This window comes from Gopherus flavomarginatus, chromosome 2, assembly GCF_025201925.1.
Source record: "Gopherus flavomarginatus isolate rGopFla2 chromosome 2, rGopFla2.mat.asm, whole genome shotgun sequence".
Lineage (NCBI taxonomy): Eukaryota > Metazoa > Chordata > Testudines > Testudinidae > Gopherus > Gopherus flavomarginatus.
The window spans coordinates 85,079,782-85,101,427 of record NC_066618.1 but is presented as its reverse complement, the minus strand read 5'-3'; the positions used below and the strand labels follow the sequence as shown (position 1 = coordinate 85,101,427).

Genomic DNA, 21,646 nt, shown 5'->3' with positions numbered 1-21,646 from the left:
TGTGGAGGCTGGTGGCAAGGATAGCCTCTGGATTTCTTATAGGGAGGCTCCTGGTGAGCGTGGCTCCCTTGGCCCTGAGGCTGCTGTGGCTTGAATCACTTGTGGGCAAGGCCGGGAATGTATGGGCTCACCGTTTTAAGGGTTGTTCGGGAGTCCTTTAGGCCATGGAGCTTATTATCCACCTGTTCTGCAAAGGGAGGGTCTTGCATTGACTGCTGAGCCTCATGGACAAGCTAGAGAGGAACGGCCATGATTTTTCATGGCGACAGAGCAAGTCAGCAAGAGAGCTGGAATCAGAACTCTCAATTTCCTGGCTATCAATCCAATGCTTAATTCAGAGGAGGTTACTATTCTCTCTCTCAAAAATACCCTCTATACCAGCGATGGACAACCTGTGGCCTGTCAGGCTAATCCACTGGCGGGCCGCCGGTTTGTTTACATTTGCATGGCCGCCCGCAGCTCCCAGTGGTTGCAGTTTGCCGTTCCCGGGATAGCGATGGCCGAGGCAATGGTTTGGGCGGCAGTGTCCGCTGCATCGGACACTGCCTGGAGTGTCGCCCTGGCCGCAGTCATGCCCTCCTCCATGATCACCCAGAACTCCTTCCTGGAAGCCTCAGGAACCGAGCCCTCAAACTTGGCCATGGCTTGCCACATGTTAAAGTCATAGCATCCCAGGAGGGCCTGGTGGTTGGCCAACCTTAGCTCGAGACTGGAGGATGAATAAACCTTACACCCGAACAAGTCTAGTCTCTTAGAATCTTTATTCTTAGGGGTAGCTCTGGGTTGACCTTGTCACTCCCTGTGGTTAACTGTCTCATGGCCTTTGGATGGCACAAAGTGCTTGTGTTCAGCCCTCTTGGAAATGGGTGGCAGGGAGAAAGGATTTTCCCCACAGGGCTTTGGTAATCTTAGAAGCTGTATCCTGAAGGGACAGAGCCACCCTGGCCGGTGGTGTGGAGCAGAGGACATTGAAAAGAGAGTCCGAGGGCTCCTCTAAGTCCTCTGCCTGAAAGTCCAGGTTGGCAGTGACTGTCTTCAGTAGTTCCTGGTACACTTTAGTGTCATCCGGAGGAACCGGCAGTGTTATAGCCTTGTCAGGTGACAACAAGAAAGATGCTGGTGGCATAGGGTCCTCCACAACCATTGATGGCCCAGTAGCTTGGTCCCCTACTCCCTCTTGGACCTGCAGGGTCCTCGCACCCAAGGCTTCTTGCACTGGAGGAGGGCGGAAGGGAGAGGCAACTGGACTCACAGAGGCTCCGGACACCAAGGGGACGGCCTGGGAGGTCTGGGTGAACTCCCATGTGTTCCATGGGTACCACAGCGCCAGCCGCTGGACCTGAGGCCATAGGGCTTGTTTCAGTGCTAACAATGTAGCTGGTACCACCAGTACCGGAGCTTGTCCTGCCGTCAGGGAACCTTGCTCCAAACCAGGTAAGATCCTGAGCAGTTGCTCCCAGGTGACCAGGACAGAGTGGAAAGGTGGCTCTGTCCCGACCAGTGCTGGTCACTCCACCTGGAGACTAGTCTGGAACGAGGTCTTCGGGACCGGCGGCGCTCGATGGATCCGTGATGGCCTAGAGCCGGTGATCTACATCTCACGCTTGACAAACGGTATCGGGATGAAGAGTGGGACCGGGAATCAGAACAGGCCCGGTGCTGGGAAGGGTCCACATATGGTGATGCCCTCCTAAGGGATCGGTGATGGTCCAAAGAATGGTAGCATCAATCCCTCGATGGGTCCCGGGAGTGGTACCGCGGTCTCAGAGATACTGGGTGCTGGGACCAGTACTCCTGCCAGGAGCAGCATGCCTCCAGAGGTCTGTGCCCAGTCTTTAGAGAGCTGCGCCTTGAGCCTCTCTGCCCATGCCCAAGGATAAATGGGATTGTGCTGCATATCTGCCTTTCATGGTCAGATGCGTGGCAGCTACAGCAGGGCAAGCACTGGCTGGCCGTTCCCTGTTGGGGAACGGTGTCGCTTAGTTGGGGACCACAGCAGTCCAAATGTGGGTTTACCCCATGACTGGGGAACTGTGGGAGCTGGTGTGGGTGGAACCGGGAGGGACATAATCTCCTGCACCACCTGGAGGGCTGACATGCACAGCACCGGGGTGGCTGGCAGGAGTGGTTTGGGCTACACTGCTCCACCAGAGCTTGGGCCTGAGATCCCAATGTGGGTGAAGAGTTGCCCAGCCCGGGACCTTGCTGGCACCCTGTCTTATCCTTTCCCTTGCGGGAGGTTGAAGACCGACCTTGCACCATCTTCCTGGGCTTCTTCGCCAGAGCCACAGATGGGGATCAGTGCCGGCCAGTGGATGATCCCAGTGGGGCGCTGTGTACCAAGGTCATGGTGCTCGGTACTGAGCTGAAGCTTTACTCTGGTGCTGGGGTGAGGGCCAACTCCATAAGGAGCGCTCTTAAATGAATGCCATGCTCCTTCTTACTCCTTGGCTTGAAGGACTTGCAAATCTTGCACTTTTCACTGATGTGTCCTTCGCCCAAGCAACGCAGACAGCTGCTGTGTGGATCACTAACGGGCATGGACCTCTTGAAGTGAACGCAGGACATAAAGCCTGGAGACCAGGGCATGCCCCATCCCGAGGCAAAAGCTCATTTGGGACCTATGAAGTCTCCAACTATAGCTAAGGGATTTACTAACACTAACAGACAACTATATACACTATAATACAAGGATTAACAAATTAGTACGAACAAGAACAACAGTTTTAGCCCTGTCACTGGCAGTAAAAATGAACTGGGGGGGAGGGGACAACGTGACATGTGTGTGCCACTCCAGGGGGTGCCAGAGCCGGTCCCCTACGTATACTGCTGAAGAAAAAAAACTTCCGGCATTGGGGCATGTGGCAAGCACACACACACCTAAGTTGAATGGACATGAGCAAGCACTCGAAGAAGAATCTTTATTTCATCACAAATCTCTTGCTGAATTACTAAATGACAAAAACATCATTAGGATGGCAACAGGATTTCTGTTTGAATACATTTGCGTAGGTTTTCCTCAGTTTGAAAACCCTTCCCCTTAGACAAGAGTGAACAGAACACTAAGCTAGGAGCCATTCCTACAGGTGTAATGGTCAGCCACTGTTTGCAATGTCATGAAACTGGGCAGCAAAATAAAAAGATGAAAGGACAAACTCTGAACTGACCATCCCTTTAGGGTTGCTACTAACTTCAATTCTTATAGGACAGTCCAGAATTGCATCTCTCTCTCTCCCAGAAGCCTAATCTGCAACATTATTACTTGATTTCATGATGCCTTGCCAGGGCACAATAGCATCATCTACCATGCAACGTGTCAGCAAATGAAAAATGCAAATATAGTAGGCAGCAAGTCTAGGCCCAGTTGTTTGTATTTTATGCTGATGCTTGGTATCAGGAAATTGCAACTGCCACCTTAGAGAGTTAAAGCAAAAGTAATACATTCCAATTATACCAATCGAAATCCAAGAATTTAAAGTTACATATATTTCTTTTTGGTCAAACATTTTTTCCTGGTTTTCCTCTTGTGTAAGTTCTGATTTAAAGGGAAAGTACGTTTTTTTAAACAAAAACAAAAGCAACTACTTGGAAATTTCTTCACTCACCCAACATTTAGAGCTTTCACATTAAACCTGTGGCATGGATAAGTCATTTCAACATGAGTAGACTATGTTAACCTACAGCTGATTAAAAAGCCTCAAGTAAAATGTATATCCACATATTTCAGGGACTTTCCAACCATCTGGAAATTTAAGTGAGGTGTGGATCTGAGATTTAAGTGTTTTTAGGTTTTTTTTACTGTATTTTTCACGTAAGAGTCTTTGTTACTTTCTCACCCTAAATATAATTTAATCTGGGGGGATAATCAAGAACATCTCTCTAGGATGAAGCTTTGCATGTACAAACTACATGTACAATTACTATTTTGTATGTTCTAATCTTTTACTTAATATTTACTTTACTTTCCGCCCATCAGGAACCTGTAATACTGGTACAGGAAACAGACTGGCTTTTGAGCCATTATTAATGTATTTATTGCTTTTGCCACAGCGTTGTAACAGAAGGCTAGTTTAAAGTGTACGTGTAGCTTGGTCCTATGCCATTCATGCTGATTCCTAAACATAGCTGCTATATTGAGGGCCTTGTGACAGACAGCACTAATTTATAAGCCATATTCTTGCTTACGGAAGTATTTCAGCGTCTCTTCTATTTGCTCAGTTGTTAAGTCGATACTGGCATCAGGAGAAATGAGAGGCGTGTGAAGCCAGTCGTCGTGGTCATAACCATAGATTGTATCTGCTCTCAGCTTGTAATGGGGCAGCTGTTCTTCCAGCAGACTGATGATTTCAACTTCAGGAAGATCAGTACTATTGCACACATCTGAAAGGAGGAAAAGAAACATATAGCCCATGTTAATTACGTCAAATAACTGAGCTCTTATGTTTTAAGATGAGCCAGGCAAGCATGCCAGTTTACTTCAATACTGGCAAGAGTTTCCTAAAAAGAACAGTGAGCAATACACATTGGTTTGGAATGCATGACTGAGTAAGGTCAGTAACAGGAGAAACAAGAAGTATGTAAGCACAGGGTTGGCGATTCATAGGATTATAGAACCATAGGATTAGAAGGGACTGCAAGGGTCATCTAGTCTAGCCCTCTGCCAAGATGCAGAATTTGTTGTCTAAACCATGCGAGACAGATGGCTATCCAGCCTCTTTTTGAAAACCTTCAGTGAAGGAGCTTCCACAACTTTCCTAGGCAGTCTATCCCATTGTTTTACTGTTGTTATAGTTAGGAAGATTTTCCTGAGATTTAATCTAAATCTGCTATGCTGTAGTTTGAACCCATTGCCTACCTTCTGTCCTGCCCTCTGTGGCAAGAGAGAACAATTTTTCTCTCTTTTATGGCAGCCTTTAAAGTATTTGAAGATTGCTATCATGTCCCCCCTTAATCTCCTCTTTTCCAAACTAAACATATCTAGTTCCTTCAGCCTTTGCTCACATGGCTTGCATTCCATTCCTTTGATCATTTTTGTCACTCACCTCTGGATCTTTTCCAGTTTCTCTACAACCTTTCTCTGTAGCAGTGACCAAAACTGGATGCAGGACTCCAGCTGAGGCCTAACTAGTGCTGAGTAGAGCAGTACTATCACCTCCTGTGATTTGTGTGCTATGCCTCTGTTAATGCAATCCAAACTGCATTTGCCCTTTTTTTTGTGTGTGTGCCAGTGTTGTACTGACAACTCATGCTGAGGTTGTGATCCACCACTCCACTACTTCCAGGTCCTCGTCAGCAATGGTGCTGTGAAGTCAGTTATCCCCCAATCTGTATTTGTGCATTTGGTTTTTCCCTCCCTAAGTTTAGCACCTTACATTTGTCTTTGTTGAATTTCATGTTGTTGTCTATAGCTCAGTTTTTCAATTGATCAAGATCCACACATTTCACTTGTAAATTTAAATTGTAAATTACTGACAAAATATCCTGCTTCTAAATCAGAAAAAAGGCAGAGCACTAAATAGTATTTTCAGATCAGTAGGGCAGAATTCTATAGCTAACCTTAGCTGAAGCAAAAATATGAAAATGGGAAGTTGGAACACAGAGCTGCCTTCTCAGTGAGGATTACCAAAATCTGTTTTACCACATGCCTTTTCTGCACACTGCTTAATGAACTGCTAACATGCTGTGTACATATGAAATTTTTGGCCCCTGAATTCTATCTTTAACCAATGCTAAAGCTCTCAGAATTTGGCACTGGTAGGGCAGTGACTCACTTCACAATTTACTGTAAATAAAGCAACCCTGTTAGGCAGAAGTGACCTCATCACCATGATGCAACCCTCCAAGCTAGTAACAGACAGCTTTTCACTGGAATCTCTCTCTACAAGCCATCGGGAAAGAAAGATATAAAAGAGACATTTGATTATTTTCCAAATAACGTTTTAGTTCTTCACTGTTTTGTTTTTCTCCTAATCTCCAAGGTTACATTTTCAAAAAATCCCTCTGATTTTAACCATAAGGCTGAAGCTGGCAAGGATGTGCTACCAGAGGGTGGAAGATGTGAAGGTGAGCGGCCATCAAACAATCTGAATTACCCTGCTATCCACAAGCTTAAGTAAAACCAGGCTACTGATAGGACATGCTGCTTATCCATTTTAGTTCACATAAATATGTCATTCCAGAAACAGTGCCAAGCTCTACTGCGCACACAGAGAAGATTGCACATATAAATGCACTACACCCATTTAGAGATATGCCCACTATGAATCAGTTTGTTTCAGAGAAAGGGTTTGTATGGTTTGATTCATTTAGACAATATGTGTTCACTTGCGAACAACCGAAACTACTGTATATGTTAAGCTAAACTTTGGAGAGGAAGGGAAGGTCAAACTCAGACACAAATCTTTGAGTGATTCTTCCACATTTCTAGTGTTTAACAAGAGCCAACATATTTACTGTTCACAATAGGCCAAAAAGACAATGCATAGAGACTAGCTCATTATTATGCTTATGTCACAAAAAGAAATTAGCTTCTCACAAAATTTTGCAACCACTATGCAGGATGGCATCAACCACTATGAAACTCTGTAAACCGGCAATCCTCCACTCTACATTGGACCATCCATTCAGCACTGCATTTGAGCATGGAAACTTTTACCAGCTCTCACTGTAAAGGGGGGGAGGCGAGAGGAGGGGGGAGAGAGAGAGAGAGAGAGAGACACGCACACTGGAGCACTGGGCCTGGTGCAAGACCTGAGACCTGAACTCAGCAAAGTCAGGCCATGTATTTAAGCAGATGCTTACAAGTTCTCTGTCCTATATGGTCACTAGGTCCAAAGTTTGTTGAGAGAAGTTAGAATATGGAACATACACTGGACTGCTCCAATGAATTTACTGTTACCTGTTATTTTTCATCATCAGATGTTCCACTTTGCATTGACAAAGTTAAGTAAATAGAAAACCAGCCCCCAATTCTGCCATGAGATCCATATAGGTGGACTCGTAGCCATGCACACCCTGCTGATTTTTATGAGGCTCTTTGCAAGTGCAAAGGGCAGCCCATGTGCATAAAGTTGCAAAATTAGGGCCTCAGCTTCTTCCAGTCCTGCTGGAAGACTAAGTTAGGTGGAGAAACAAAATTTCTCTGAAGGTTTGAAATCACTCTGGTAAATGAGGATATTTCTTTCTTGCTTGGCTGCCTCTTTCAATTACTGGCAAAAACGTGAGGCTCTCTTTTACATATTGGCAGCTATAACTATTTGATTGCAGGAGGATCCCATGAGGAATTTCTAAAAATACCCACTAGTCTACATTAAACTCACCTTTTGCAACCCTGTTATTATGTTTTTTATACTAGCCTCAATGGGAGGTGATTTATTGTAGGCTTAAAAATAATTTAGATTCTTTAATCTCTCCCTCTGATAAGAAAAGGTGCTGTAGCTGTAGAATTATGCAAAACATTTGCATACAACAAGCGGAAAAGTAACAAAAATACTCAAAATCTTAGGGTCCTAGATTTTGTTACAAATGGGAAAATTATCACATGTGTGAAAAGTTAATACTTTAGTTCCTTTTCAAAAAAATGGGGGAGGGAACATATCAAGTGAAAATGGACCCACCTTTTTGCTGGAAGGAGCCATTTTATCAGCAAATGTGATTTTGCAGCAAAAAAAGATTCAAGCTATATGTTTCTGATGTGGCATAGCCATTTTGTCAAATTAAATAGAAAAATGAAAACATGATTATGGGAAAAAATGTTTTAAAGTAATCAGCGACAGATAATGTGACCCAGTATTATCACATGCAAAAACCACCAACGTACATGTATAGGTTTATAGAGCTATGAATACAGAGCTGCTTTAAACTATATCCCTGGGATATTTCTCACCCAACACTGTTGGATCAACAAGAGTAAAAATTCTAGCAGTTTACAGCTGGAGAAAGTATGCATGTTCCCAAAAATTTTACACCATTTAAACCACACTGATGGTTCTAGTACTCCATCTATTTCTTTGTTTTTCACCAAATATTTACTAGTTTTCTTTTATGATGTATAATGTAGGCACATCCAATTTCATTTAAGGTCTCCTTCGCCAAAAGATTAGGATTATTCCTACTGCAGAAGTCCCCACAACTCAACTTAAAGAAAAACAGGAAACTTTAGCATACATTTACGATTACAAAAGTAACTCTCTAGAAGCACATCACAAATACTCATTAACAAAAATACTTCTCTCTTCTTTACCCTGATCACTTCAAATAACTTTTAGTTATGAGATCAGATTGCTATATTATGGACTCACCAAGATATCTTCTGGGAATCAAAACTCTCCATTGTAATTTTCTTGTTAGCCTAAATTATCACTTTTTCTTTAGCTTTATGAAGATTAAACATCTTACTGTAATAATGACTTTATTCAATAGAACATTACCGTAAACGGTGTTCAAGAAAATAAAGTTGGACCATATATTATGAAGACTGTCTTGGTACATCCTATAAAACTTTCTGGGATCCTTATAGCGATTAAAAATGTGTGATTCTCTGCTGTAACTTGACCTCAAAAAGGAAAGTAAACTTTAAAGACACCATAACCACATTTATTTAGTGAGAGAATGTTCTTGTTTACCAAATCATGAATTCATTGTACCTATGCCATGTGTGGCTGATTATTCAACCGTGTCTACACGAGTGAGCTTACAACTGTACCAATGTAGCTGCGCCACTGGACGACCATTTGTGTAGCCACTCTATACTAAGGGGAGAGCGCTCTCCCGTTGACATAATAAAACCAACTCCACGAGCAGCGGTAGCTATGTTGGCGGGAGATGATTTCTTGCTGACATAGCCCTGTGCACAAGACCATTTATGCTGGCAAAACTTATGTCACACAGGGAAGCTGCTTTGTCACACTCTTGAGCTACATAAGTCTTGCAGACATAAGTGGTGGCGTAGACATGGCCTTACTTTAAAAATAAAAAGTATGAGGAAGTACTATCACAAGAAATTGAGAGCTGCTAAGTCTCTTGCATTTTGCAGAAGTCTCCATTATTGACACCTTTCGCCTCACATTATTTCTGTAATTATTCAGGCTTGTCTCTTTCAAAGTTGAAAGCTTCCATGCAGTAGTTATGATGTACACACATGCAGCACCCCTTCTTCCATGCCATGAATTCATACAACTCCACCAGAAAATCATTCATCTAGTGGTGCTGCAAGTGTTGAGCACGGTTTCCTCTGAAATTCCTCCTTCTTGACACTGGATGGGCTATTGTGGCACTGGGATCATAGGCTGCTTCTTCTCTTCTGGTCCCTGTGCTTCCCCAGCTGGAACAAATTTAGCATGGAGCAGCTGTGGTAGAGTGAAGGAGAAGGAAGCCAGCATCCACAGAGTCCTGCTAGTAGGCAGGAGATGGGGCTAAAGAAAAAGGACAGAATGAATGGAGACATGGACTGAAAGGAAACAAAAGAGAATGGAAAAGAACAGAGGCAGAATGGGAGAGGGTGCCCAGGCATTCCCCTACTTTCTTGCCAACAGCTCTCCCCACACTATCCCCTAGTCCTCCAGCAGACTATTCAAGTTCTCCTCCAGCCTCCTTCCACCTCCAGCAATTTGTCACCACTAGCTTTCCCAATCTCCATCACTTCTGTGGCATGTAACGGGATGAGCTCCTGCCTTCTCCACACCTGCTCTTAATAGCTGGATAGGACATTCTGGCAGCAGTGTGTGGGGAACAGCAATGATCTGGTTCTTAACAGTCTGTAAGGACCACCAGATGAAAACAGGGGAGTCAGATGGGGTCTTTCAGGACGTATGCTTAATCTCTGCATGGCTAAACAGCATGGGAGGGGGCAGTGGAAAGAGGAGGGAGAGAAAAAAAAATAAGGCATGGAAGGAAAAACTAGAGGGGAGAGATCATGAGAAATGAGAATGGAGAGAAAGGGGTTAATTAGAAATTCAAGCAATCATTCTGAAATCTTTTCATAGCATGGACCACATCTTAGAATACAAGTCTTATACGCTATCCATGCTCAAAATCACACAAACTTCCTCCCTTGTCCCAAACTCTCAGTCTCTTGGATATCCCCATCCTCTTCTGCCCTGCCCAATTGTGACACATCCCTGGGGGAATTACAGAACTGCAGCATGGAAAATATTAAATGTATATTTTAAGTTTTCTTTTAGTGACATTTAGCAGTTGAGCACAAGAACCTAGAGCCAGTTTCATATGACCAGGCTGCTCTCCACAAGGCCAGAGTGAGAACAGCTGGAATAGGTAATTACTAAAATAGGGCAAGGGGAAGTGAAAGAAAATAATGTGAGAGGAGAAAGACTACATGAAGAAACTCCTTCTGCCCAGGCCAAGACTGAGGTATATGGGAGGAGAAAGGGGATATACAGGTAGGTGCCACACTGTGTAGACAAAGATGTAGAGACCCTATTCCAAGAGATAAAGTGGCTGGAGAGTAAGCTTGTTACATTTTTTTAATTCTCTGAAAATGTTGTGTGGTGCGGTGTGTTGTTTAAGATTTTCCAGCTGAGGATTCCCAGAACCCCTGGTTGCTTGGAAATAACAGCAGAGACACAGAAAAATACATTTATAGAGCACCATATATCCTGCGGTGGTATCTCAAAAGATTTCAGTAACAGAGCACAACTCATCCCTGCTATAACCAAGAAATTGCAGACACCCCTTGTAGAGAATAAATCAGTCATTTCATCTCAGGCTACTCCTTAATTCAGATTCAAAATATTCTGAATCCTATTTAACAAAACAAGAACAAGCCATATCTTTTCCTCCCTTTAGTTCAGGGTTCAAATCATTTCCTATCTGACTACTGAATATCATGATGATAAATATCACCACCTGGTGTTTAAACAGGCTTACTGTAAATGAACTAAAAATTATAGAGAAACAAGGTGGGTGAGGAAATCTCTTTTACTGAACCAACTTGGTAAGAGAGACATGATTCTGAGCGTCACAGAGCTCTTCCTCAGGTCTGGGAAAAGTACTAAAAGTGGCACTGCTAAATGTAAGAGCCAAGGGCTAGTTTGGCATATGTAGTTAGCACATATTCTAAGGGAGCATTCAAGGTGAAGCGGCCCATTGACACCCCTGTAGTCGTAGGACAAAAAAGGGGAGCTAGTGGATTAGATTGTTGTAATAAGGCATAAAACCAGTGTCTTTATTAGACCATGATTTTTAGTGTCTAGCAAAGTTACGAATTTAAGCTCTCAGGCTTGTCTTTTGAAAGTGCTGTGCAGGTTTCCTTTGAGGATGGAGGGACTTATAGGTAAGATATAGTTAGAGTGATCATTTTGTGAAAAGCGTTTACGCAGAGGTGATATGTTGTTTTTGTCTTAGTTTCCTGTGAGAGTTCATCTGAGAGCATAGTGATTATCTGTTTTCAGATACCACAGAGTTATGTTTTGAGGAGAAAGTCCAGGGTATACCCCTATCATCAGTTCAGTAGGTCTAGCAGTCTGTGGTACTTGCCTGTTTAATTTTTTTTCACCCTCCCAAGACACCTTTTTGAGCAGTTGCATGGCATAAATTATTTGGAAACCAGTTTTCTTTGCCTGGCTGCTAGAGTCAGTCAGATCTTTGGCACCCCATGCTGCCACTCTGAAAGGCACTTCGCAAATGTCAGGGCTATCTGAGTAGAGGTCTGGCTGGAGATAGGGAGGGTTAGGGCTGAGTGGGCAAACACCATCAAAACAATACAGAACTAGGCTGTGTTGTCTTTTCTGTGGATCCTGATTACCACCACCTTTGAGGGGGAGACTGTGGTGGGCTAGGAGAGTTTCTGGCACCACAGCCCCAATATAGCCATGATGCCTGGAAATTGCAGGTTGGGGAAAGGGACCAATATTGATCTGGAAGCAGGCCTTGGGTCTCCCGCAGATCTGTTATGTTTGGGGGCAAGTATGGGGATGTGTTGTGCTGTTCTGAATCTTTGTTAATAAAGAAAGCATTCAGAAGAGAACTGTGCCATTGTTTGAAGTGTGATTTTTGCCTTTCCCAGCAGGTCCAGCAGCTTACACAGACCTATTGCATCCACATCAAATCTACGGGGCAGCAGTAGATGCTAGACACTAATCTATTAATTGCTTCACTATCTGCACATATGATCATTACTTGCCTTGTAAAAACAGATATGCCAACAGGAAAAAGAACTGGCCGTATTACATTATTTTCCTTTCTTCTGTACCAATTTTAGAATAATGGGGATCATGATCTGTATCAATACAACCCTGCATTATCCACACAGGAATCAGAACTTCATAAAATCTTGTCATAATTTCTTACTCTCCCTTTTCTTGTATAACCACTAATATTCCAAAAGCAGTAAAAAGAACAGGAGGCAGAAAGGGGAAAATCATACGCAGAGGGATGCGCAGAGAGACACGAAACGGTGAGGTATAAGAAAAAGAAGGCCTCTTGCAAGGAAAGAAAGATTGTGAAGAGGAAAAGGTTATTAGAGAAAGTGAGGGATTGGGTGAATTCACAGCTATTCTTCTGCATAGAGCCTCTTATTCAGTTTCCCAACCAGTTTTTCCCTGTCCCATCTCATCCTCACTCCAACAAAATAATTGTAACACAAGCTTTGGATAAAAGTTATTCTATATATTCTAAGGCCAACAAATAACAAAGTATTTTTTTAAAAGGAACCAGTTAAGTTTACAAACTCAAAACCATACCTGAAAACTCAGTGAGCTAGCGCTGAAATTTTCATTTCATTAAAAGCAAGCTGCTCTGTAGAGCAGTGTTACTGCATGGAGGCTAAAGTCCAGTCTCATGCAACATAAAACGTTAAATGAACTTCACACTGTTCACAGTTTAATGCAAATGTGGCACAGTTATGGATTCACTGCATATAACAAAACTAATACAAAAATGGGAATTAGGAACACTAGCTGGGAACAGAAATGGAGTGAGAACTCATTCACAAAATTGATTTTCAGATATACTGTATTATATAATAATTTATAAACATCTGTAATTATATACAAAGAACTTCATTAAATGATTATTTTTAGGAAGTGGTCAGATTTATGGGTGCCCGTGCAACTTTAATTCAACTCTTCTCTTGCATCCACCCTTGGCACTAAATTAGGCAGGGGTTCTGTAGGAAAACTAGTTGTGTTTACTTAATTAAGGACTACCATAAGGTGTATGTACAAGGGGTCAGAATTCCCCTCTCTTACATAGCCTATTTCCCTGGTGTTAGAAAATGTCCCTTCAGTGTGTCATCTTTGCTGGCAGAGAATTCTACTCAAGTATGGCAGTTTAAAACATTCTGAGGAGCCAAGATGGAGGAACAAGTTGGCTCATAAAAGAGCTCCAATCAGAGCTAGCACCAGGAAGTAAAAGGTTGAGCTAATGTTAAAAGCTCATGATATTCTCAATTCCTATGAACTGAACTGTTTTTTTATATTTTTCCCCTTTTATAGGTTAAAATGTGTTACAATATTTTGTATTTTGGGCAACAAAATGGCAAATGAAATTTAATGTTGATAAATGTAAAGTAATGCACATTGGAAAAAATAACCCCAACTATACATACAATACGATAGGGGCTAATTTAGCTACGAGTCAGGAAAAAGATCTTGGAGTCATCGTGGATAGTTCTCTGAAGATGTCCACGCAGTGTGCAGAGGAGGTCAAAAAAGCAAACAGGATGTTAGGAATCATTAAAAAGGGGATAAAGAATAAGATTGAGAATATATTATAGCCCTTCTATAAATCCATGGTACGCCCACATCTCGAATACTGTGTATAGATGTGGTCTCCTCACCTCAAAAAAGATATTCTAGCACTAGAAAAGGTTTAGAAAAAGGGCAACTAAAATGATTAAGGGTTTGGAGAGGGTTCCATATGAGGAAAGATTAAAGAGGCTAGGCCTCTTCAGCTTGGAAAAGAGGAGTCTAAGGGGAAACATGATAGAGGTATATAAAATCATGAGTGATGTGGAGAAAGTGGATAAGGAAAAGTTATTTACTTATTCCCATAATACAAGAACTAGGGGTCACCAAATGAAATTAATAGGAAGCAGGTTTAAAACAAATAAAAGGAAGTTCTTCTTCACGCAGCGCACAGTCAACTTGTGGAACTCCTTACCTGAGGAGGTTGTGAAGGCTGGGACTATAGCAGTGTTTAACAGAGAACTGGATAAATTCATGGTGGTTAAGTCCATAAATGGCAATTAGCCAGGATGTGTAAGGAATGGTGTCTCTAGCCTCTGTTTGTCAGAGGATGGAGATGGACGGCAGGAGAGAGATCACTTGATCACTGCCTGTTAGCTTCACTCCCTCTGGGGCACCTGGCATTGGCTACTGTCAGTAGACAGATACTGGGCTAGATGGACCTTTGGTCTGACCTGGTACAGCCGTTCTTATGTTCTTACAATCACCATGCTTTAAATGTCAAGTTTCTTTAAAATATCCCAGAATTTTCATATTTTGGACACACAAAATTTAGATCAGATCATGGTAATAAAACATTCACACTAAATGGTAACGTCCCTATTGTATTCTTCTCCATAAAATAGTTTTAATTTTGCCCCATATGCTAACATTTCCCTCCACCTTGCCAAAGAGAACCACATTACTGCATTTCCTTTGCAAAAGAAGCAAAAGTAAATATTGCTTCCAAAGCCCATTCTTCTACAGCAGGAACAAAAGCCATTCACACATCCATTGTCTGCTGGCAAACCAAAATGTAACAGCAGCAAGAACAAATAGTTTCTTTATCCATTGGGTTTTTCTAAACCTAAACAGCCAAGACTAAGACTAAGGATGTCTGTCAAAAAAAGCAAGAGGTATTATTGATAAAAGAACGGAATATACACAATCCTAAAAGTAATTATCCTATTGTTTCTAGGCTTCACTTATGCTACAAATTATCAAACAGAGCCCTCTAAGAAGATGCTCAATGAATTTTTAGAATCACAAACCAATGTGCTTGTGATAAATGCAAAGGCGAGGGGGAAGCAGCTCCCTTTTATGGACACCCAGCTAGCTATAAAATCCCTCTTAGTAGATGTTCTCTATTGCTCTACCTGTAAAGAGTTAAAAAGTCTCACTGCTATGCATAAGCAAAACGAAGTGAGAGGACACCTGGACAGAAGAGCCAGTGAGAAGGCTAGAACTTTTTAAAATTGAAAAACAACTCCCCTTTTGTCTGTCAGTTATGGTTCTCCCGGAGAGAGGGGACAGGGCAGAGACATGATGTATAAAGCTTGGGCCAGGTATGAAAAATCGTTAGTATCATACCTAGAAACTACTCATTTAAAACCCCAGATATGTAAGTAGATTGGGAAATGTTTAGGAAGACCCGATTAGGTTTATTCCTTTTATTTCTTTATGGCTTGTGGATTTCTCTATGCTAACCCCAAGTGCTTTTGTTTGGCTTGTAACCTTTAAGCTAGATCTCAAGAAAGCTATTCTTGATGCTTAATCCTTGAAGTTTATTTATTTATTTTTATATCTGGCAGTAGCATGAGTTTCCAGATATCTTTTTTAAGAACAGAATTGGATTTTTTGTGTCTGAGAGGTTTGTGCACAATGTTTAAATTAGCTGGTGGCAACAGCTGATTTCCTTTGTTTTTCTTTCTTTCTCAGCTCTTCCCCAGAGGGGGGTGAACAGGCTCGAGGGTACCCCACAGGAAGGAACTCCCAAGTGCGCCTTCCTGGGCTCTTAAAGGGGTTCTGTACTTGGGTGGTGGCAGCATTTACCAATCCAAGGTCAGCAATAAGCTGTAACCTTGGGAATTTAATACAAGCTTGGAGTGGCCAGTATTAAATTTTTAGAATCCTTGCAGGCCCCCACATTCTGCACTCAAAATGCCAGAGTGGGGGATGAAGCGGCTGGCATAAGAAGACATAAGAAGACCATGTGGGAGACTATCAGAGAACCATCGATTTTCATTGATGTGGCAGAACAGAGAGTGCAAGCTGGGCCATGGTGGATGAGATGCGAACAGGAACAGAATTTAAAAGGCAAGAATGAGAAGTTTTAAATTGTATTGGGAAAGAGACAGGAAATCCATGCAGAGATTCAAACATGGAGAATGATGTAACTGGAGCTGTCAGCAAAAAGATTAGTTTTAGTTACAGCATGTTGGATTGACTTGAAGGCAACAATTAGAGAATCAGGGAGGCCAGAGAAGAGGGGTCTCCAGTAGTCAAGCCAAGAAATGACAGAGGATTCATCCAAGATTTTAACAGTAGGGGCAAATTTTGTAGACACTACAAAAGAAAAATCGGCAGGATTTAGCAACAGTTTCGATGTTGATGCAAAAGGAGAGGTATAAAAAAAAAAAAAGGACACCTAGGATGTGGGCCTGGGTAACAAGGAGGATGGTGGAATTATTGACAGTGATAGCAAAGGACAGGTGAGAGAAGAACTTCATTTATACTATGTTTAGTGTGAGCTGGAAGCTGAACATCCATCCTAGAAATGATACTAGAGAGAGAGTTTCATTTGCAGAAGTGAAGAGATGGGTAAGAGGTAGATTTGAAAGTAGTCAGCAGAGATGAGGCAATGGTAAGTCATGAAAGCAGATGATATTGGCTAGAGAAAACGTGTAAAGGCAGAAGAAAAGGGTGTCAAGAACATAACCCAATGCAGAGAAGGAGAGAAATTTAAGTTATTGCCACCAGATGGGTATGTTGTGGCCTCTATGAAAGAAGTTGATGGATTCCTGTCCATGTCATAAAAGTCATCACCATAATGTGGCACTGATTAGTATCCTTACTGCCAGTCTCAATACAAGCACCAAAATCAGAATGGCCATGGAACCTGAATTTTCCTGTCAAATCACAAACATAGCCTTTCCATAACAAGATTCAGGTATTCTGGCAGCTGTGTTGCCAATTTCTATGCTGTAGAATTCTGTGAATAAGACTGAAAACTGAAATCAGTCTTCCATTAACTCTCAAATAGCAAATATTAGACAGACAGAAAATGAAAACTGGAAAAGAAAGATTGCAGGTACTTGACATGTGCATGGAATAAAATATCAACTGTAAATTATTGAGAGCAGGGTGTGTCGACTTTTTTCCAAGGAAGTCAGTGGTTAAACCTAGAAGATTGTGTCATCGGGGCAGAAATAGTCTGTACATGTGGAATCTGCTTTATTCACTTCCGCTTTATTCTTGTTTTATTCCTTTCTTCATATATAAAAGAAAAACTGAGAAAGATTTTTTTGTATCCAAATTTGTCTGTTGAGAACTTCTGTCATCTTCACTGGCCCACATCTTAGGTGTGCTTTTTTTTTTTTATACCTCTCCTTTTGCATCAACATCAAAACTGTTGCTAAATCCTGCCGATTTTTCACTGGTTTATATGGATGCAATGACTCTAGTTCAACAAAACAGCCTTTTTTCTTATATAGAATTAATTTTAATGTTTTAAATTTCAATTTTAAAAAAAATCAAATTTTTTGAAAAAACTGAAAATAAAATGAAATAAGTTACAAAGTTTGTGTGAAATTTTCCTGTTTGTGACCAGCTTCAGAGTTTGTAGAATTTTTTTTTTTAATAATTTTTGAAAAACATTTGTAAATCTTTTCCTCTTTTGACCAGCTCTGTGTCCTTGGAAGGGACATAATATTTTCTTAACTTTTTTCAATCTTTCATGAAAGTCAATCAATCAGTTCTTACAGCTTACTATACTATTTCTAAGTATTTGGTCCTTTGTTTTCTAAATATGTTCTGATTAGCTAGAGGAATTTATATTTCATTTGGTACTCAGCCTAATACTTAATATCTGCCTACCTTTACAAAACATTTTAAAAGTTGCTTCATGCTGTATTCTCTTTGCAAGAGAATGACCACCACTACTAGAAGTTTGCGGAATTTCAAAAACTATTGTGACAAATACTGAAGTTCTTAATCAGAAAAAACTCCTATTGCAGAGACTAAAGGGATTTCTGGAACTAGATTTCAGTATATAATTTTCCATCAATGTAACCTTAAAAAAAATTCTTCTGATGGTGAGTCATTCTGTGAAAGGCATGAAATATGAACAAAAAAAGCTTCAAAATAGCTCATCTCCATGAGAAATGTTCAAATCATTCACAATGTCAATCTCTCAGAATCAGTGACAGTCAAAGAGGTAAGGAGTACCTTTGTGCATGTTCGCAGAAGTGAAAATTAGGATAATGAGTGAATCATGCATAGTGATGAGGAAATGACAATTTAAATCACAATTCATTTATCCTCTCTCTGGTTAGTGAAGCCCAACGAAACAAACCCATATCATCTTAATTAGCTGTGCTCTCCAGATTACACAATATATCATGGCAGAGTAATTCTAAGTAGAGGGACCCTCAGACCTGAGGAACAAGACTGAACATTTAATCAACACCATGAAGGTAACTGGAGATAAGGAATTAAAGATGGCTAGGAAAAAAGTTACACATGTAATGCTTCCCTGGGGGCACTTGTCCATGCCTGCTGGGGATCAGCTCCTCAACACCTCCAGCCACTGGCAACACACACACACACCTGTCTTCAGATCCTGCAGAGGTCTGGCTCTCTCAAGTTAATGGTAGGCACACTTCAACCCCTGGGCACTCCAAGCATCCCCCCTGGAGTGTCCAGCACCTGATCCCCTGGACACTCCCAGAATTTCCAGATCTTCTGTTCACAAAGGAACAGTACACCACAGCTTACTAGTTACACTATACAACACACCTCTGCTTAATGCCCAGCACTCAGACCTGTTTATAGAGAAAGAAGGTATAAGTTTATTAAACAAAGTTCAGAGATTGTTTCCAATATTTCTGCTTGCTATCATTTCGAAGGGCTATATCAAATAAAATTATAATATGCATACTGGAGCCTAACTTAACCATTAAAGACATTGTCATTTCATAAGAGCAAAAGTTTACCCTAAATCCTTCCAGTGTATTACAAGCAGGGTTGGCTGTGATTGTCTGTTCATGAAACAAGCTGTGTCTTCTTGCCTTCTCAGTGGAACAATGCTAAGTTTTTCTCTGTCTCTACAGTTATAGTCCAAATATCCATTGTGTGCACCCATTGGATAACCCCTACTGCTTGCGTTTTCCAGTCATATGACCAGCATTTTGCTCAGGCTGTAAATGAGTCCCACTGTGAACCATACAATACTCAATTTACATGTGGACAGACAGACAAACAGCTCTTGCCCGAAAGAAATCCGTTTCTCACCTTTTCTGGCGATCATTCCCAAGTCACAGACCTCAAGAACATAGTTCTCACTGTATATATGTAACTCCTTACATATTTTCTGTACATATATCTTGCAACGATTACGATGATCATTTGAGACCTTACATGATACTTTATGATGACCTAATATATATATGCCAGACCCAGGGGATCCCTGTAACCCTGATGCATCCCTGTGCTGTGCCCTCTGCCACCCTGCAGCAATAGATGCCTGGGTCATAACACGTAACAGAGAAAACCCAATACCCCCATGGAAGACATGCAATGAGAAAATTTTTCCTTCTGCCACCTAATATAGTCTGAGCTGTGTGTGTCCATAGCCAGTCTGAATCTCCATTTCTGGAAGGATAGATTTGAGTGACAGCTACTGATGGGCAGGCAAAAGCAAGAGGAATAAAAAGACTTTTGCAATTTGCAAAATTGGAGTAAATAGCAACTGACATTTCTAGTAGCAACACTCCATTTTGTCTTGCCAAGATTATATGGCTCTTTGTCTCTGGAAAATGGCAGCAAAAATTGGAAAGGGTAAAGAAGCTTCCCCCAAGATATTTTTTTTCCATCCAGCACCTGCCAACGACAAATATTTAATCTTGTGCTAAAACTACAGTGTAAAGAACAATGGTAATTCTCAAATAGAATTTATAATTTCTTCTTTGATAAAACTACACTAGATGGTGCTACATCCACAGCTATATCTCTGATCACTCATCTGAGGCAGGAGGGGACAAGAGAGAAAAGCAGGCAAATACACAGTGAGAAGAATAATGGAGCAAGTAGAGAAAGCACATACAGATAGTAACAGATTATCCTTTCCCTGCTATACAATGATGGTCCTGTTATCCAGAAGCCAGTATCAGCACTAAAGTCTAATTCCACCAGTCCTATTTGCCTGTATTAGTCATACCCCTATTAGGGTGCTGTCAGTAGAAACTCTATAATTAAGGCTGTGTTTGAGTTTTTCAGTGAAAGCTTCATTAAAGTCCTCTATTACATACTTCAGTGACTGAATTTAATTTTCAAATTGAACACAACTGCTGCTTACAGGATAACTGGCTATTCTGTAACATTTTTTGGATAACCATGGCTCACTTTCCCTAAAAAAAAAAAAAGATTTAAAAATTATATTTATTTCAATTTGGTTCTGACAGTCTCACTATACCTAAATGGTCATCACAAATTCAAAAGCGCACACACACACACTCTTTTTACACTGACCTTCACATTTTAGTTTGGCCTCCTTGTCTCTATGAAATTCTGCAGGTAATAACTTAAGTTAGAATTGCAGTCAGCACCCATCACAATAAGATTTATGCACTTCAGTCCTGATTCAACAAGGTACCTCCACATGTGCTTTACTTCAACCGAGTTTATTATGTATTTAACTTCTATGAAAGTCAATGGAATTTAAGCACATGCTCCGTATTGTCAACCCTCAACTTTTTTTCTCCCCTACATGAAAGCAGCAATTGGGTAAGACTCTCATGCTTCCAGGATCTGAGACTTAAAGCAAAACACCAAATACTGTTAAGACTTGTGATCAAGTCTCGCAAGTTAGCAACAATGGATGCACAAAGCTAAGCATATGTTTAAGTGCACTGGTGAACTGGGGCCTAAGTGCACTCGTGAAAGTGAGACTGGAGTGGCAATGAAGAAATTCTGCTTCCTCAGCTGAGGTCACCTAGCATAACAGCTGAAATATCAGATATAGTAGAACAGCCTCCAAGGACAGCTCAAGCAGAATGTAATTCAATGAAGGACTAAATTAAAATTATGTCATGAAGCTAAGACAGGAGAAAAACATCTGTATTGCACAAGGAGAGAAGCCAAAAAGTTATAAAGTTTAATGTGTTTGGTTATTAATGCTCTTGAAACTATAGATCTGATACAGTTCACAGACTAATAAAAATCAGAGGTCAACAACAGGTCTCAGCTCCAGCACCTTTTTCACCAAAGCAGAGTTCCAGCACTTGTTCCAATTCCAATTTTTAATTTTTTTAACCACTTCTATTTCATGGAACAAGGAGGAAAAAAGACAAAATTGGAAGAATCAAAGGCTAAAAGGAAATACAAAATGAAAAAGGGGGAAGGGAAGAAAACAGCTGATTAAGGGGGTCAGAGAAATAAAAGCCCATTCTACAACTCACTCCTAAGGTCTGTTCCATTGGTTAGACCTTTACTGCACCATTACATGAGTTCTACCACAGTGAACGTTAATTAAAAAAGAAAATGAATCCACATGCATCAGCTTTATGGTTTTACATTTGGATTTTCTTTAGTCAGAGATGGAGTGATTAAGAAAGTAACCAGATGCCCAACAAGCAAGCTTTTCCACTGCCGCTGCTGCCCTAAATGCTATGGAATATGAGAGCACTTAAAGCAGAATGGTTCCACCTCTAGATGTGCTGGTCTGTTCCCATGCCATAAAACAAAAA

At 41.3% G+C, this 21,646-nt stretch overlaps 1 protein-coding gene across 4 annotated transcripts in view; it reads right to left on the bottom strand.

Annotated features, from left to right (window-relative positions):
• TRAK1 (trafficking kinesin protein 1) overlaps positions 1 to 21,646 on the bottom strand; it is a 126,014-nt gene that overhangs the window by 95,560 nt on the left and 8,808 nt on the right. For all 4 annotated transcript variants that reach the window (XM_050937920.1, XM_050937923.1, XM_050937924.1 and 1 more), the window contains exon 2: positions 4,186 to 4,380. The gene's annotated coding sequence lies outside the window, so the exon portion shown is untranslated. The remainder of the gene's footprint in view (positions 1 to 4,185; positions 4,381 to 21,646) is intronic.